The sequence below is a fragment of the Sorex araneus genome, chromosome X (genome assembly GCF_027595985.1).
Source record: "Sorex araneus isolate mSorAra2 chromosome X, mSorAra2.pri, whole genome shotgun sequence".
NCBI lineage: Eukaryota > Metazoa > Chordata > Mammalia > Eulipotyphla > Soricidae > Sorex > Sorex araneus.
Window position 1 is genome coordinate 289,277,360 of NC_073313.1, and position 19,221 is coordinate 289,296,580.

A 19,221-nucleotide genomic window follows, 5' to 3' on the forward strand; every position below is an offset into this window, starting at 1 on the left:
CTCAAAATCCTTAAGCTCAGAGTAAAAACACCAGCTGATAGTCTTACTTTTTTTTCTTGTTTTTTGTACCCACACCAAATGGTGCTCAGGGCTTACTCCAGGCTCTGATATCAGGAATCCTTCCTGGTGGAGCTCTAGGGACCCTTTGGGGTGCCAGGGATCAAACCCAGGTTGGCTATGTGCAAGATAAGAGCCATATCCACTGTACTATCGCTCCAGCCCCATCATTACTTCGTTTATGACTCTTTTGGGGGGTGCACAACTGGAAGTGCTCAGGAACTACTCCTGGCTCTGTGCTCAGAGATCATCCACTCCTGGGAGTGCAGAGCATTGATATGCATTTATTCAAAAATACTGTTACTCCAGTATACTAGTGGAGTTTTATATTCAGTTTTATTATCTGAGAAACAAAACTTTTTGTAAAAAGGTATGTTGTAAGTTTGATACTACTGTGGTGAAAAAACAATTATTGGCTACTAAATTTATATATATATATGCAAATACATATAAGTTGATAAGTTTCTTGATTTCTATCTGGTTTAATATTATGAATTTATTGTTATATACAGTTTAAAATGATAAAGGTAAGAAAACATTAAAATATACTGTAGTTCCACCCTTTGCCACAAAGTGTCAGTGAAAGCCTATGAACTTGTTTACTCTGGACCAGTTTAAATATTAAATTAATTTTAATATACCTAATAATATAGACATGAATGTACTAAAAGTCGAAATTTCTAGAACAAAAAAGAATCTAAGAAAATATAAAATGGGCAACCTCAAAATTCAATATAAATCAATGAGTCAAAATGAAATAAAACAATTTTTTTAAGTTAAAATCCAAACATTGGGGCTTAAGAGTGCAGTGGGTAGTGTGCTTGCCTGCACAAAGTTGGCATGGGTTTGATTCCTGGCACCCTTCTTGGTTCCCTCAGTCCTGACATGAGTGATCCCTGTGAACAGAGCCAAGAGTAAACCCTGAGTACAGCCAGATATATCTCCAAAGCATAAACAATAATGGTACATTTTTTAAATTAAAAAAGGCAATTAGATACCCATGGACAATGATCTATATTTAGCTCCTGCATGGAACTTATCTTGTATGCAGCTCTCAAAACGGAGCTATTCAAAATTATTATTGACACACACAAACATATATATACATATGTGTGTATATGTGTACATATATATGTATATGTATAAAGTTAGGAAGTTGGCTACTGTACTGGTTGAATTTTAAAGGACTAGAAGCTCTCCCTGCACTCTAGAGACAGTTTCTTTTCCTCCCCTTCACTGCCCCTTCCACTCTACTGTTTGTTGCTCCAAGATACGGGGCTCCGTCTCCCATTCCTCACCTCCACATCCTGCCGAGGCTGTCTATAAATAAATCTCCTTGCATGAGAAGAGGAGTAGGCAATCATGCTGCAGCTTTTCTACAAATTTGACAGATGGGACAAGTTATGCACATCTGTGTTGTGAAATGTGCCACCCAAAAGGTTATCTAATATTAATGGAAAGCAAACTTTGAAAAGGTTACTATCTATGCACATACAACAACATATTTAATGGATGCTCCAATTTTATTTCCTCAATAAAGAGGCTAAGATTTGACAAATTTGTTTTAACTGGCACTTTCTCATTAGGTTAATGCAGGCAGGGATTCTCACAGAGACTAATGATGTCACCGGAGGTGCTATCCAGGAGGAGGTGTGGGGAATAATTAAGACACCACAATCAATAATTCCTCTTGGAAGGGAGCAAAAAAGGCAGTGCCTTCACGCACACAAATGTGCAGGGGTGAACTCTACATAGAGGAGTGCTATATGGTGAAAGCAGAGTGACGTTAATTTACAGAATCAGTTTCAAAAAACCCTGCAGAAAAATAGTGAGGACCTTGGGAAGTACAGCTTGATTTATTAGTTATCTGCAATGCTGTGATTCTTCCCTGGCACCAAGGCTTCTGCCCAGATGCTGACAGCACTGTTATTACTTGGTAGGAGGCCCTGGACCTGGAAAGCTGGCCTGTGGATAAAGGGTTCAAGGTCAGGAGGGACTGTGGTCTGGGTGTCTGCCTCAGTTCTATTAATGGCTGCATCTGGTCACTGTGATTTTACTTCAGTAGAATTTATGTGAGGGAAAAGATCGACTTTGTGTCTTTCCATGTATATTCAAGGAAACAATTGGGTGGGAGGGGAAACTGAGGCATACCTGTTAGTTATAAGAGCTAATCCTGGTTCTGTGCTCGCTTCCAGCTCTGATTGGGGGTCACTGGGTATGAAATACTGCCTCCATGCAATTCAATGCCTTAATCTCTCTTCTATATCTCTGGTCCATCTTCTTATTTGTTTGGGGTGGGTATGAGGGCATGTCTCACCATGCTCAGATTTTACTCCTGGCTTACTGCTCAGGGATATCACTTAGAGTGGGGTTTAGAGCACCATCTGTGATGATGAGATTGAACCCTTGTTCAATCATGCAAGGCAAGTGCCTTCCCTGCAGTACTACCCCTCCAGCCCCTGGCCCTGGTCTTTAAAAGCATTACAAATGCTTGTACCATTTAGAATTCTAAAGTATCCTAGAGGGTTTTTTTTGTTTTTGAGAATATAAGATCAGTTGTTGTGTTTGGATACTTTGCACTAATTAACACATGCAAACAATCTTCCTGACCCTAGGTGCCTGTCTTCTGATTGTTGCCTGCAATAAATTTGCTATTTCTGATCTTAACAGAAATTATTTGTTCACTTTATTATATTTTCAATCCTACTGTTTTATTCTTCCACATTCTGTGCCTGTTTTTGTTAAAAAAATCACTCTTATAACTTTAAGTTTCATGTCTAGAAGACTGTTTATTTCTCTCATTCTTGGTTTTCTAATTTTTATGCCAGAATATTTAACAAGATTTTTAAAACCACTTATTTAATCGCTATTTCACATGGTATAAATGCTATGGTAAAGCATTTGGAAGTTGGTAGCAGATCATGGAGAATCACTGAAGACTTTTAAGCAAGGAAGTGGTAAGAGCTTTTATCTGTTTTTTAAAGATGACTTGGGATATCCATAACAATAAGTCTCTCAGTGAGAGACACTACTGGTGCCCGCTCAAGCAAATCAATGAGCAGCTGGATGACAGTGACAGTGACAGTGACTTGGGATAAATGTGAAAATTACTCATGAACTTAAACTAAAAGAAAGCAAAATTAAAGGAAGAAAATGATAATAAAGGAATGGGGGAAATGAATGAAATCCAGAAGTAATGGGTAGTTGTTGGGGAGGTTCAGATAGGACAAGGGAGTGAGAAAGACAAGATAAATATATGGATGGCATAATGCTTAGGATTTGGTAGCTGGGAAGATTATTGTATTATTCACTGAGGTATGGAATAAAGGAGAATGAGTTAGCATTTCTTAGAAATAGGGGTTAAAGATGAGAAATTTTATTTTATATGTGTGGGTTTAAAGACTTTGTGCGTTATCCTACTCTAAATTCCCATTTGGCAACTGAATTTAATTGGTTATAACATCTCAGAAGTGTCCATCATTCTCTGAATAACAGGTGATATATGTGCATATATGTGCATATATACATATATGCACATATATGCATATATATCGATTTCTTCGAGTGGGCACCAGTAAAGTCTCTCATTGAGAGACTTATTGTTACTGTTTTTGGCATATCCAATACTCATGGGTAGCTTGCCAGGCTCTGCCGCACGGGCTCGATACTCTCGGTAGCTTGCCCCCTCCGAGAGGGGCAGAGGAATCGAACTCGGGTCGATCGCGTGAAAGATGAACGCCCAACCGCTGTGCTATCACTCCAGCCCATGCATATATATACATATATATAATACACATATATATATATATATATTCAAAGGTCATCTTCAAAGGCCTTCATTGACTAAACAGAGATTTTTCTGACCCAACATCTACTGGCTGCCAAAACAAACATTTTCATAGAAATGTAACTAACTAAATAAAAAATAGGAATAAAAGAAGGCAATAGCCCATAAATAATCTATAGCATAAGTATATTTAAAAAAATAGAGTGAATGTCTCAAAGAAGCCATGATATGTAGAATATGAATAAATAATGCTAAAATATTTAAAAGTAAATTGGACAACTTAAAAACATGTAACTGGGAAGACAAAAATATTTTTTTTTAATTTTTATTAAATCACCATGTGGAAAGTTACAAAGTTCTCAGGTTTATATGTCAGTTATACAATATTCAAACACCCATCCCTTCACCAGTGCCCAAATTCCACCACCAGAAACCCCAGTTTACCCCCCGCCCCCACCCCCTACCCCCTACTGTATAACTAATGAATTTCACTTCATTTTTTCTTTACCTTGATTACATTCCATAATTCAACACAAAACTCACTATAGTTGACATAACTCTCTCTCTCTCTTTTTTTTTCTCTTTTTCCTTTTCCATTTTTTCTTTTAATTTTTCCCCCTCATCCCCCTTCCTGCGCCTCTTAGTATGGTGTACTCCACGCCACGTTGGCCAGCGTGGGACAAAAATATTTTTAACAGAAGACTGATAGACTAGGCCACTTAATAGAACAGTGTAAATAGAAAAAAATAGATATACTACAAAAAAATAGAATGTAGCACTGTAGCACTGTCATCCTGTTGTTTATCAATTTGCTTGAGCAGGTACCAGTAGCTATCCGTTGTGAGACTTGTTGTTACTGTTTTTGGCATATTGAATACACCACAGGTAGCTTGCCAGGCTCTGCTGTGCAGGCGGGATACTGTCAGTAACTTGCCGGGCTCTATGAGGGATGGAGGAATCAAACCCAGGTTGGCAGCATGTAAGGCAAACACTACTTGTTGTGCTGTCGCACAGCATGTAGGGTGGGTAAGGCATTTTGCTTTGCACATGGCCCAACCCAGGTTCAATTCCTCCGTCCCTCTTGGAAAGCTCGGCGAGCTACCAAGAGTATCTTGCCCACACGGCAGAGCCTGGCAAGCTACCCATGGCATATTCAGTATGCCAAAAACAGTAACAAATCTCAAAATGAAGACACTACTGGTGCCCGCTCAAGCAAATCGATGAACAACAGCATGACAGTATGACAAAAAATAGAATAAGGATTGAAAGTACAGAAAAGATCATGAGATCTGATGATGCAAATTGTATAATATCTGTGGCTTGATTAAGTTGGTAACTTAAATGAAATAGAAACAATATTTTAAAATACTGTGATAAAATACATTACACAATAAATTCCCTCAAAAATGTTAGAAACCTATGTATAGGTTTGAGAAGTACTATAAATCTCAGCAAGAAAAATATAAGAGAAAATCACAAACTGAAACATTATAGTAAATTTGCTAAGATTCTGTCACCAAAGAGAAAATCTTGATTCAGGTGAAAATTATATGACTTTTAAAGCATTTCAGTGTCATTGACTGTAAGGAAAAGAACCCAAGGAGCAATAAAATTGCATCTTAAACATAATGAAAACTAATAATGAGACTGTTTATTAAATAAAAATATACTATATATATATAACGAATCATGATCATGAAATCCCATTGATTGTCGATTTCTTGAGCGGGCTTAGTAACCTCTCCATTCGTCCTATCCCTGAGATTTTAGAAGCCTCTCTCCACTCGGCCTTCCCAACGATGTTGCATTGGAGGTTCTTTCAGGGTCAGGGGGATGAGATCCAGCTTGTTACTGGCTTAGCATATGAATACACCATGGGAAGCTTTCGAGGCTCTCCCATATGGGCAGGAAACTCTCAGTAGCTTGCTAGTTATAAGATATCTTCTGGGAGCTTGCTTTTAAGTCACTGGATGTTGGCTGTTGATGGGATTACACACACCCGGGTTACTCTGCTGGTACCTTCATGCATGAGGCTTGTCTAAACGTGTGGAGAGGGGCCTTGAGCATGGCTGTGGCTAGGTTCCGGTGGTCTTCAGCCACCAGGAGCTCTGCTAGTGGCGGGAGAGAAGCTGGGGCCCATCCTTTCCGAGAGTCCCTGGGTAAGACAGCCAGGCATGTGGGCAAGAGACTCTCTGCCTAGGTCTAAATATTAAAGATAAAAATAACTCTCTCAACATTATTTAATTTTGATTTTGTTGAACAGAATGCCTCAAATATGTTAAATATAAAGGAAAAGTTTGATAAATCAGAGAATCTAAGATTAAGGTACATCTAAAGCATCTATAAATGCATGCCATAGAACAAGACATTTTTCTCTCTTTTTGGGGGGGTCACACCCAGCGATGCTCAGGGGTTACTCCTGGCTTTGCACTCAGGAATTACTCCTGGTGGTGCTCAGGGGACCATATGGGATGCTGGGAATTGAACCCGGGTCGGCCGCATGCAAGGCAAATGCCCTACCCACTGTGCTATCACTCCAGCCCCAGAACAAGACATTTTTAATAGGAAAAGAGTCAATGTCAACTTTGAAAATTGTAGAAAGGATTATATTGAATGGATTCTACTACTGTCATATTATGTACAATATTTGTGCCAAGTAACAAACATGTTAAAATACATAAACCATAAATACATCATGCAGCAAAGTGCACACACCTTGTCACTACTGCTGATAATAAGAAATAGGATAGAACCAGCACCATAAAAGCTGTCTTTACATTTACTCTCTTTTAACATGCCCACTGCATGTAAAGATAGGCCTATATCATGATTTCTCACACCAATCATTATAATTTTCCTGTTTTTAAACTTTATTTAAATGAAATAAAATGCATGTATTATTTTATGTGTGACTTTCACTTGCTATTGTTTTTGTAATGCTGTCTTTGTCATCTGACAAGGGGATAATAGACAAAATGTAAAGAACTCATACAGCTTAAAGACCAAAGAGTAACAAATCCAACCAAAAAATAAAATGGGATAAAGACCAAAGTAGGATTTTCTTGAAAAAAGACATACAGATGACTCACACATGACAAAGTTTTAGAACATCACTTATGATTGGTGGAATGCAAACTGAAGCCACACTGACTTATCACTTCTATCCCTGACATAGGTCTGCTAAAAACAAAGCTTGGCAAAGAAGTAGAGGAAGAAGAAATCTGTTGGTGCGAAAATAAAGTGGTGCAACTCCTATAGGAAATGATAGGAATACTGCTTAAAAAATTAAATATGACAGTTTCATATGAGCCAACAATACAACTCCTAGGCGTATATCTAAGAATACATAAACATCAATTTATAAGGGTATCTGCACCCTTATGTTCATCGCAGCACTATTCACAAATGCCAAAGAAAGAAATCCACCTAAATGCCCATAGGTAGATAGTAGCCACAGAGAGGTCCTGGCACATATATTCAATGAGATACTACTCTGAGGCTAAAAATGATCCTGCTACTCTATCAGTTTTTAGACAAAATGGATGAATATTGCTGTGACTGTGCCAAATGAAAGAGTGAATGAGAATCATCAGATAGTTTTATTTGCATGTGTAATACAAATAACTAAAGCAAACTGGCAAAAGTTAATGAAACTAACTCCTTAGAAAGTAAGAATCATGGTGGTTTCCAAAGAGCAAGTGGAGGCGAGGTTGAGGTACGAGCCAATGGTCTTTTTGGTGGTGGGATGATACTATGGTTTTGGTGGGGTCACTGTCACTGTCATCCCATTCATTGCTCATCGATTTGCTCGAGCGGGCAGCAGTAACGTCTCCGTTGTGAGATTGTTGTTACTGTGTTTGGCATATCGGATACACCACGGGTAGCTTGCCAGGCTCTCTGAGAGGGGTGGAGGAATCGAACCTTTGTTGGCTGCGTGCAAGGCAAATGCCCTACCACAGTGCTATCACTCCAGCCCTTTGATGGGGTATATAGTAAATACCATACCCATATCGAGATATGAAACCAGTTTCTGATATTCTGTAATTCTAGAAATAAATAAATCAAGGATTCAGAAAAGTATCCCAATCCTTAAGTCAAAAAGAGCCGCTTATGGTAGCCATAGCTCTGTGACATTAATTTCTGTACCTCATCCTACTGCGTGTTAGATTACTGTCTACCCACTCCACTACCAGTGGGCTTTCGGTTGGTTCTAATTTAGAATTATTAAAAGCAAGGCTTTTTACATCGCTGTGTGTGCTTTTCGATGGCCATAATGCATGTACAAGTTTCTACGAGCTATACATCTCAGTGAAATTGCTATTATTAATATTATATGATATTATATGGTCATTATTTCTGTGTAATTGCCAAGAAGTGCTCGCTGCATTAGCAGTTTTGGCGGAGCCCGTCCCGAGCACTGGTCGGGAAACCTGGGGCCACCCCAGTTTGTACTTGGCCCAACAGCACATGCTGTACCATTCCATACTTGGATCTGAGACACTTCCTCCATGGGCCACGTTCCTGGTGCGGGGGCAAGGCGGACTCTGCAGCCCAGGGGGCTGAGCTCGGGCATGACCCCGCTCTGTGAGTGCTCTCTCTCTGGACAGCGCCTTCGCATTTCATCCTTACCAGTACGCTCTGTTCGTGCCAATACTTGATTTTCATCTTTTATTTTTATTTTAATTTTTTTTTAATACTAGCTATTCTGTTTGGTCAAGTTTAACACTGTTTAATTCAACATAACTTGTATATTCTTATAAGCTATTTGCAAATGGAAGAAAAATCACTTTAAGCATTTTGTAATCCTGTCTTTTGTTTTGTTTGGGGGCGACAATAAGAACTCATCAGGGCTTTTCCCCTACTCTGTGTTCATGTACCCATCATGCGGCCAGAGACTTACGGGTGCTAGGGGTGGAGGCCAGGTGGGCAGGCACCGGGCAAACACCCTCCCCACCTTATCATTCTGACTCCACTTCTGTGATTGTTAAGTCTATTATTCATCATTTAAAAAGGAAATTGCAGGCCATATCAAGGTATAGCTTCTTTCAGAAAACATTGTTTCCTAGAAATAGAAATACTTTCCTGATTTAAATCTGGGATTTAAAAAACATCTAGGCAGCCCTCTAGTTAATTGAGCCATGCCTCTCCTCTCCTCCCAGACCACTCTGCAAACTTTTATACTTTTACCATAAAATATAGTATAGTATCTCTCTTTTTAAAACAAATTAATTAGTGAGTCACCGTGAGGGAACAGTTACAGATTTACACATTTTCGTGATTGTGTTTCCCTCATACAGTGTTCATGAGCCCATCCCTCCACCAGTGTCCATTCTCCACCACCAATGAACCCAGTATCCCTCCCACCCCCGAATCCCATCCCTCCCACCCCACCCCGCCTCTGTGGCAGGGCATTCCAATTTGTTCTCTCTCTCCTTTTGGGTGTTATGGTTTGCAATAGGGGTATTGAGTGGCCATCATGTTCAGTCTCTAGTCTACTTTCAGCACACATCTCCCTTCCCACACGGGCTCTCCAATCCCATTTTACTTTACCCTTCTCTATCTGGGCTGCCTTTCCCACAGCATGTGAGGCCAGCTTCCTGGCCCACCCCCTGCTATTAAAAATATAGTATCTCTTTCTTTAAAATTGTATGTGATATTGCAGAACCTATATTTATTTTTTTTCTAAAGTTAGGGATTCATTCTGAATATGGCACAAGTCCAACAACTAGTAGCTGAGTGATTGCATAGAATTTGTGTGAAATTTTGCTTGATTCATCAGATAATTTATCATAACTACTTGATTCTGAAGAGAAAATAAAGTTCAGTGGTGGTAAATCATACTGCCACTTTACCTGGACACTTGATATCACTTTGCTCACATAAATTCTGGTAATTGTATCTGAGAGTATTGTACATACAAAGTGAATACAGCAGAATGACCTTTGAGATAAAAGGATGGGCTGAACTAAATGTAATTGATCCTCATCTTAAATCTGAAGGAAAATGTTTCTATTGGGAAATACGTGTAATTATGAAAAATTCTATATGCTAAAATCATATTGACATTTTAAAATTATTTTTATTTCATAAACATAAGAGGAACATTATTGCTGCATGTTTAAATTTACTAAATGATTTTAAATCATATTTTATTTGGTATCTTTGAACATAATTGTAGCATATGTATAAATAAGTGGAAGAAAGACTATTTGCATCCTTCGGCATTATTAATATTAGCTTCATTCATAACTATAATCATCATCATCATCCCATTGATCGTCAAATTTCTCGAGCAGTCTCAGTAACATCTCCATTTGTCCTAGCCCAGAGATTTTAGAAACCTCTCTTTACTCATCCTTCCCAACGATGCCTCATTGGAGGCTCTTTCAGGGTCAGGAGAATGAGACCCAGCATTGTTACTGGTTTTGTCATATGAATACACCATGGGGAGTTTGTGAGGCTCTCCCACATGCGCAGGAAACTCTCGGTAGCTTGCCAGGTTCTCCCAGAGGGAGAAGTCGGTTATAAAATGTCACATGCTTCCAGGAGCTTGGTTTTAAGTCTCTTGATATTGGCCATTGGTGGGATTACATGGCACCGGGGCAGTACCTGGGTGTGACTTCCTAGCTACTGGAAAATTGGAAATCTGAGAGGAAGAGGCCCAGTCCCAATCTGAACAGGCTTGGAGGTCTCAGCCCCGTGTCCCACACACCTGGGTTTCTCTGCCAGTACTTTCATGCGTGAGGCTCATCCGAACTTGTGGAGAGGGGCCTTGAGAATGGCTGTGGCTAGGCTCCAGAGATCTTCAGCTGAGGGAGCTCTGCTTGGGGCAGGGAGGGAGGCTGGAGCCCTCCCCCTCCAAGGGGCCTGGGGAAGACAGCCAGGCGCATGGGCAAGAGACTCTCTGTGTCGCTCTCTTCTGGGAGCTTGGTTTTAAGTCTCTGGTTTTCCAGAAGCTATGCGGTCACACCCAGGGACTGCCCCTGGTGCCGTGTAATCCCACCAATGGTCAACACCCAGAGACTTATTCAGACAAGCCTGAACATGTTCAGACGAGCCTCATGCATGAAGGTACTGGCAGAGGAACCCAGGTGTGTGGGACCTGGGACTGAGACCTCCAAGCCTGTTCAGGTCAGAACTGGGCCTCCTCCACCCAGATTTCCCATTTCCCAGTAGCTAGGTGGTCACACCCAGGGATTGCCCTCATTCCATGTAATCCCACCAACAGCCATAACTATAATAGTCAAATACATTTTGATAATATTCTATAATAACCCCATCCAAAAATGACGTTTGCATATAAGTGGATCAGCATGGAATGTATCATGCTAAGTGAAATGAGTCAGAAAGAGAGAGACAGACATAGAAAGATTGCACTCATCTGTGGAATATAGAATAATAGACTATAAACTAACATCCAAGAATAGTAGAAATAAGTACCAGGAGGTTGTCTCCATGGCTTGGAGGCTGGTCTCTCATTCTGGGCAATTCAGGGAAAGGAACACCAAGGAAAATGTGGTCAGAGGTCATGTGGGGGAAGGGTGATGCAGGCCTAATATAGACTAGAGACTGAACACAATGGCCACTCAACACCTTTATTGCAAACCACAACACCTAATCAGAGAGAGAGAACAAAAGGGAATACCCTGCCATAGTGGCAGTGTGGGGTTGGGGGAGACGGGACTGGGGAGGGTGGGAGAGATGTTGGGTTTACTGGTGGTGGAGAATGGGCACTGGTGAAGGGATGGGTTATCGAACTTTGTATGGGGGAAACATGAGCACAAAAATGTATAAATCTGTAACTGTACCCTCATGTTGACTCACTAATTAAAAATAAACTATTAAAAAATAAAAATTGATATTAAATTATATTATTAATTTTCAAAAGTATATCACTATTTGCCAACTATCTATATATAATGTATTTCACTTTCATTTAATCATAATATATCTAATTCTTAAAATAACTGATAAGAGTTTAGAGTGGCATGAATTGCTATATTTCAATGACTTTATTTCTAGTAGAAAAATTATAAAAAGCAAAGCTAGTTTTAAAATGATCAATATGCTTATATTAAAAGTATATATTTATATGTTAACATGTCTCCTCATGCTAATAGAGATTCTATAGAAGTAAAAACCACACGTTTCGTAGTGGTAATGTATGGCAGTGAGTGCTGGTGGGCCAGTGCCTAAATCAAAAGCATGAATGTTAATATGACTATAAACAAGTTATAGAAACAATAATATTTTTAATTTATAAAAATTAACATATATTTTAGAGTTAAATCAATTCATTTAAACTTCAGATTAGATATCCTTTAAACTTGGGCGAATTACTGAACATCACTGCGGTTCGGTTTTGACATGTATATTTCTCATAGTATTGCTTTAATGAACATTAAAAATACTTTGCATAGAACCTGCAATTAGATTGCAGTAGAAAAAATACATTGTTCAGCACACCCCAAAGTAGAATTGTCCACAAGTTATCTATCTCTGTCTTTGAACACAAGACTTCTAGCTTTGTATACTTAAAAAATGTATTTTTCTGAAGATTCTGGATTTTATTTAATAGTTAAAACTTGGCCAGAAATCAGTAATCAATAAAAAAATGTAGTTTTGGAGAAGTAAAAGGAGGAAAAGGAGAAGAAGAAGATGAAAGAAAAGGAGAGGGAGAGGAATGAGGGGAGAGGAAGAAGGAGGAGGAGGGGAAGGAGAAGTAAAAGAAGGAGAAGAAGAAAAAGGAAGAGGAGAGGCAAGAGTAGGAGAAGGAAGAGAAGGAGAAGATGGTGGAGAAGGAAGAAGAGGAAGAGGATGAGGAAGTGGAAGAAAAGATGGGGTAGAGTGAAAAGAGAAGGAGTGGAGGAATATTCTTTACCTGGACCTTCTCCACACAAGAGCAATGGCAAAGCTATTTAAAATTCATATCTCAGGAATTCAGTGAGATCACCCAAGGAAACAGAAATTGTGTACTGCATTTTAATAAGCGAATATGTAAAGATTACATTAATTAATTACCCATTTCACTAAGTAATATTCATACCCCAGTGAATGGCTATGAAAATGAATTACATGCAAATTAATGTAAATAGTTGCATATTGACAAAGAAAGGCTGCTCTTTGAAGCAATTATTGGTATTGTTAATTTTTTTTATTATATGCTAAAGCCAAGTGTTTCTGTCAGATTAGATCTTTGAAATTAAATAAAGGAAATAATTTGATATTCCAAAGTGTGGAAAAATGGGTTAGAGCACATCTGTTCTGTGTGGTGGACAATGAATAAAGTGGTGGAATAAAGAACAAAGATGTAGAAGTAAATTATAAAAGGATCAGAGTGAAGGTAGGAAGGTTATGAGTTTTATTTTGAATGAATTAAATTGCATGTGCTTTAGGAACACCCATCAGTAAATTTGCTGTGGTATAAATTTATAAGAACAAAATGCATGATTAGAGACTTGCTAGGGATGAGATGACATTTATTCGATAGAAGCCTTGCAAAATACCTGGCATTGGTTTGCCTTTCATTTGTCATTTCACCACCTGATAATTTTGGAGGCCTTGCAATCTTTATTTTCCCTTAAAAACAGAAATCTATTGCATTTTTCCATCTATTCTTTTTAAAATCAAAGATAATCAAAAAGTAAGCATGTCATATTAGGGTCAATTATTTATAATTAGTACACCAAACTATTCTTACTTTCTTTTATTTTAATTAATTAATTTATTTTTAATTCGTGAATCACCATGAGGGCACATTTACAGATTTATACACTTTTGTGTTTATGCTTCCCTCATACAAAGTTCGGGAACCCATCCCTTCACCAGTGCCCATTCTCCACCACCAGTAAACCCAGCATCCCTCCCACCCTCCCCGGTCCCATCTCCCCCCACCCCGCCCTGCCACTGTGGCAGGGCATTCCCTTCTGTTCTCTCTCTCTAATTAGCTGTTGTGGTTTGCAATAAAGGTGTTGAGTGGTGCTTACTTTCTTAAAATGTAAGTGCTATAGTTTAAATTGAAAACCAATAAGCCTGACACTTTTGGTTATTTTTTATTCTGAACCTCATAATAACAAAGTGAATTACCCATCGTATAATTTTACACAACCAAATAGTATTTCTTACTTTTTAAAAGAGAATAGTACTTTCCACACATATAATTTTGTTGAAACTATACAAGCATAAAAAGGTGGTGATTGGACTCTCCCAATGCCTCCTGGGCGATGGGTGCTCCCTGGGAAGCTCCCAACCCTCTGCGCTGCATGGACATGCCTTTCCACTCCTCTGTAACTCCTGAACTCTTAATCAGGTACTCACACAGAGGATCCTGACCCCGTCTGCCCCGCCCTGTGTCCCAAGGATTACTGGAGGCATGGCCTGTATTTCAGGGGGTGTGGCCTCAAGAGGGGCATGGCCACCTGCTGGAGTGGTGGCCACTAATGCAGCCGCAGTTGTAATTATTCTTAAATTATGCTGTGTATAACCTATTTCTTCTAGAAACACCCTGGCCATCTCAATCACTCTTTGCCAAATAGTCCTTTAGCTGACTTGAATGAACTTCACAAAAGCTGTCAGTGAACAACAGAAGCTGTACAAATTCCTCATAAAGAGAGCATAGCCTTAAGTCACCACTAGAGGCCCCATATAAATCAGGAGGAGTGCCTGAGAGTAAGGAAGTATTCTAGAATTGAAACAAGGCTACCATCATCAACTTAGCACAAGCAGAATCCGCCCCCTGCAGAAAGAGGGAATAGGGATAGACAACTAGAAGGTCCCAACTCTATACTACCATAACAATATGAAGAAACAGTGAAAATCCAATCCACAAAGAGAGGATGAAGAAAAGATTCCAGAAATTTCCACAGGAGTTACCCACATACAGGACCTCTCAGAAAAAGAATTCAGAGAGGAAATCTTGAAGAGCGTGGATGTACTCAAAGCAATCATGGAACAGACATCCAATAAATTAAGGGAGGATATGAATGAAGCTCTGGAACGATCAACCAAGAAAATGCAAGAAGAAACGAGAGCAGAAATTTCAAAGCTAGGAACAGATGTCACAAAGTTACAAACAGAAGTAACACAAATAAAGGATTGGGTAGATGAATTAAAAATCTCATTAGGTGCCCTCAACAGTAGAATGGCTACAGCGGAAGACAGAATCAGTGAGCTTGAAGATGAGCTGCAGAAAGCTTACAGACAACAACAAATAATGACAAAAGACCTCAAAATGGAGATAGAGCAAATCAGAGTTCTTGGGGATGACTTCAAGAGGAACAACATAAGAATCATTAGAGTACCAGAAGCACAGGGAAGTAATCCCAATAAAAAAACACAGTTAAGGACATCATTGCTAAAAATTCTCAGAGCTGGAGAAGGTAGGCATCCAGATCCAAGGATTCCGAAGAGTACCAGCAAAAAGAGACCCGAATGAAAAGACTCCAAGGCACATCATAGTCAGAATGACGGATGCTGTGGATAGAGAACAATTCTAAAAAAAAGCAAGGTAAAAGAAGGAAATCACATACAAAGGAACACCCCTCAGATTTACAGCAGACCTATTAGAGGAAACCCTCCGAGTCTGAAGACAACGGTGGGACATAGTGAAAAAACTCAATGGGATGAACATCTCACCAAGAATACTTTATCCGGCTAAACTCTCACTCAAATTCAAAGGAACCATACACTATTTCTCGGATAAACAGCTCAGGAACTTCATAGACTCAAAACCAAACTTAAAAGAAGGACTAAAGGGGCTATTGTAAGTCAAGGAAGAACCCCACAAGAGCAACAAATCCCACAGAAGATGACACAAAACCCCACGACAATAAACTCTCTCAATGTCAATGTCAAATGCACCAATTAAGAGACACAGAGTGGAAAAATGGATTTGGAAACTAAACCCAACATTCTCCTGCCTGCAAGAAACACACCTGAACAGTCAGAGCAAACACAGACTCGAAGTCAAAGGGTGGAAAACAATCCTGCAAGCAAACAACTCCCTCAGAAAAGCTGGGGTGGCAATACTAGTATCCAACAAAGATTTCAGGTTGAAAAAGATTAGAAGGGACAGCGAAGGTCACTTCCTATTTATCAAGGAATATTTGCACACTCTTAAATGTATATGCACCCAATGAGAGACCGGCTAAATACCTAAAATGACTCCTAACAGACTTTAAGAAGGACATCGCTAACAGCATAATAGCAGTCAGAGACTTCAACACTGCCTATTACCTCTAGATAGATAGACAAGAACAAACCTCAGCAAGGAAACACTGAATCTGAAAGAAGAAATAGAAGAGAGAGGCCTAATAGGCCTATACTGGGCTTTACATCTTCCCAAAAAAGAATACACATTCTTTTACAGTGCACACAGAACATTTTCCAAAATAGACCATTTACTGGGCCACAAAACATACCTCACTAAAATCAGAAAAATAGAAATTGTATCAAATATTTTTTCAGACCACGATGTGCTGAAGATAGAAGCTAATCACACACAGATGCAAAGAATCAAAACAAACACCTGGAAATTAAACAGATCAGGGTTGAACAATGAGTGGGTCAGGAAGGAAATCAAGGAAGAAATCAAGAGATACCTGGAAACAAATGAGAATGAAGACACAAGCTATCAAAACATACGGGATGCAGCTAAAGCTGTGTTAAGGGGAAAATTTATAGCTCTGCAAGTATTCCTTAGGAAGGAATAATGGGCCTACATAGATAGCTTGACTTCACAGCTCAAGGCCTTAGAAAAGGACCAGAAAAAGGTCTGGTCCGAGGGAATCACAAATCAGACCGAAAGAAGGAAACTATAAAAATTAGAGTAGAAATTAACGACATGGAAACCCAGAAAACAATCCAAAAGGTCAATGAAACCAAGAGCTGGTTCATTGAGAAAATAAACAAGATTAATAAATCACTAGCAAGACTCACAAAGAAAGAGAGAGAGAGAACCCTACTAAACCGAATCAGGAATGAAAAGGGGGACATCACAACAGAAACCAATGAAATTCAAAAGATTGTCAGAGACTACTTTGAAAGTCTGCATGCTGCGAAACAAGAGAACCTAAAAGAAATAAATGAATTCCTTGATTCCTACAATCTCTCAAGACTGAACCAAGAAGACTTGGAATAAGTGAATATACCCATTAATATCAAGGAAATTGAAACTGTAATCAAAAATCTCCCCAAAAACAAAAGCCCAGGTCCAGATGGATTCACTGGCGAATTCTTCCAAACATTTAAAGAAGACCAGTTGCCAGTTCTCCTCAAGGTTTTCCAGGAAATTGAAAAAACAGAAACTCTCCCAAACAGTTTCTATGAAGCACACATCTCCGTAATACCAAAAGCAAACAAAAACACCACTGACAAATAAAACTATAGACCAATATCCCTGATGAACACTGATGTGAAGATCCTCAATAAAATATTAGCGAATAGGATCCAACAACTCATCAAAAACATCATACACCATTACCAAGTGGGATTCATCCCGGGGATGCAAGGGTGGTTTAACATCTGGAAATCAATCACATTAATCCATCATACCAACAAAAGTAAAGATAAAACTATATTATCACATCAATAGATGCAGAGAAAGCATTTGACAAGATCCAACATCCGTTCATGATGAAAACCCTCACCAAAATGGGCTATGGAGGAACTTTCCTCAAGATAGTCAAAGCCATCTACCACAAGTCTACACAAGCATTATTCTCAAGACATACTATAGAAATGATCCCTGAAAGTATAGTCTTGCAAGCATTATTCTCAATGGGAAAAAACTAAGGGCCTTTCCTCTAAGATCAGGGACAAGACAAGGATGCCCATTCTCACCACTTCTCTTCAATATAGTACTTGAAGTACTTGCGATACCTGTTAGGCAAGAGATTAAGGGCATCCAGATAGGAAAGGAAGAAATCAAACCCTCACTATTCGCAGATGATATAATATATATATATATATATATATATATATATAGTGAAGCCTAAAACCTCTACTAAGAAACTCATAGAAACAATAGACTTATACAGTAAAGTTTCAGGTTATAAAATCAATACCCAAAAATCCATGGCCTTCTTATATGCAAACAATGAGACAGATGAAAGAGACTTGAAAAAAGCAATCCCATTCACAATCGTGCCCCAGAAAATCAAGTACCTCAGAATCAGCTTAACCAAGGAAGTAAAGAACCTCTAAAAAGAAAACTATAAAATGCTACTCCATGAAATAAAAGAGGACATGAGGAAATGAAAACATATACCCTGCTCTTGGATAGGGAGAATCAACATTGTCAAAATGGCAATACTTCCCAAAGCATTATACAGATTCAACGTGATCCCTATAAGGATACCAATGACATTCTTCAAAGAAATGGATCAAGCAATCCTAAAATTCATATGGAACAACAAATGCCCACGGATAGCTCAAACAATTCTTAGGAAAAAGACGATGGGAGGCATCACCCTTCCCAACCTAAAACTTTACTACAAAGCAGTAACAATTAAAACAGGATGGTACTGGAACAAAGGCAGAGCAGCAGACCAATGGAACAGGGTGGAATATCCCTACACACAACCCCAAGTGTATGATCATCTAATCTTTGATAAGGGAGTAAGAAATGTGAAGTGGAGCAAGGAAAACCTCTTTAACAAATGGTGCTGGCACAACTGGACAACCACATGCAAAACAGTGGGCTTAGATCTCGACCTGACACCATGCACAAAAGTCAGATCAAAATGGATTAAAGACCTCAACATCAGACCACAATCCATAAGGTAAATTGAAGCCAAGGTCAGCAAAACCCTCCACGATATTGAAGATAAAGGTATCTTCAAAGATGACATGCCACTGACCAACCAAGTGAAAACAGAGATAATCAAATAGGAGTACATTAAACTAAAAAGCTTCTGCACCGCGAAAGATACAGTGACCACAATACAAAAACAATCTACAGAATGGGAAAGGATATTCACCCAATACCCCTCTGATAAGGGGTTGATATCAAGGGTATACAAGGCACTGGTTGAACTCTACAAGAAGAAAACATCCAACCCCATCAGAATATGGGCCAAAAAAATAAACAGAAACTTTCCCAAGGAAGAGATTCGTTTGGCCAGAAGGCACATGAAAAAGTGCTCTACATCACTAATCATCAGGGAGATGCAGATCAAACAACCATGAGATACCACCTCACACCACAGAGACTGGCACACATCCAAAAGAACAAAAGCAACCTCTGTTGGAGAGGATTGGGGAGAAAGGGACCCTTCTACACTGCTGGTGGGAATGCCGGCTGGTTTAGCCTTTTTTGGAAAACAATATGAATGCTTCTCAAAAAATTAGAAATTGAGCTTCCATTTGACCCAGCAATA

General features: G+C 39.1%; 1 protein-coding gene and 1 pseudogene across 1 annotated transcript in view; both read right to left on the minus strand.

Moving 5' to 3' along the window:
• Positions 1–19,221, minus strand: part of HCRTR2 (hypocretin receptor 2) — a 142,995-nt gene that overhangs the window by 55,353 nt on the left and 68,421 nt on the right. The gene's annotated exons all lie outside the window — the stretch shown is intronic.
• On the minus strand, positions 17,510–17,604 carry LOC129400358 (small nucleolar RNA U3; annotated as a pseudogene).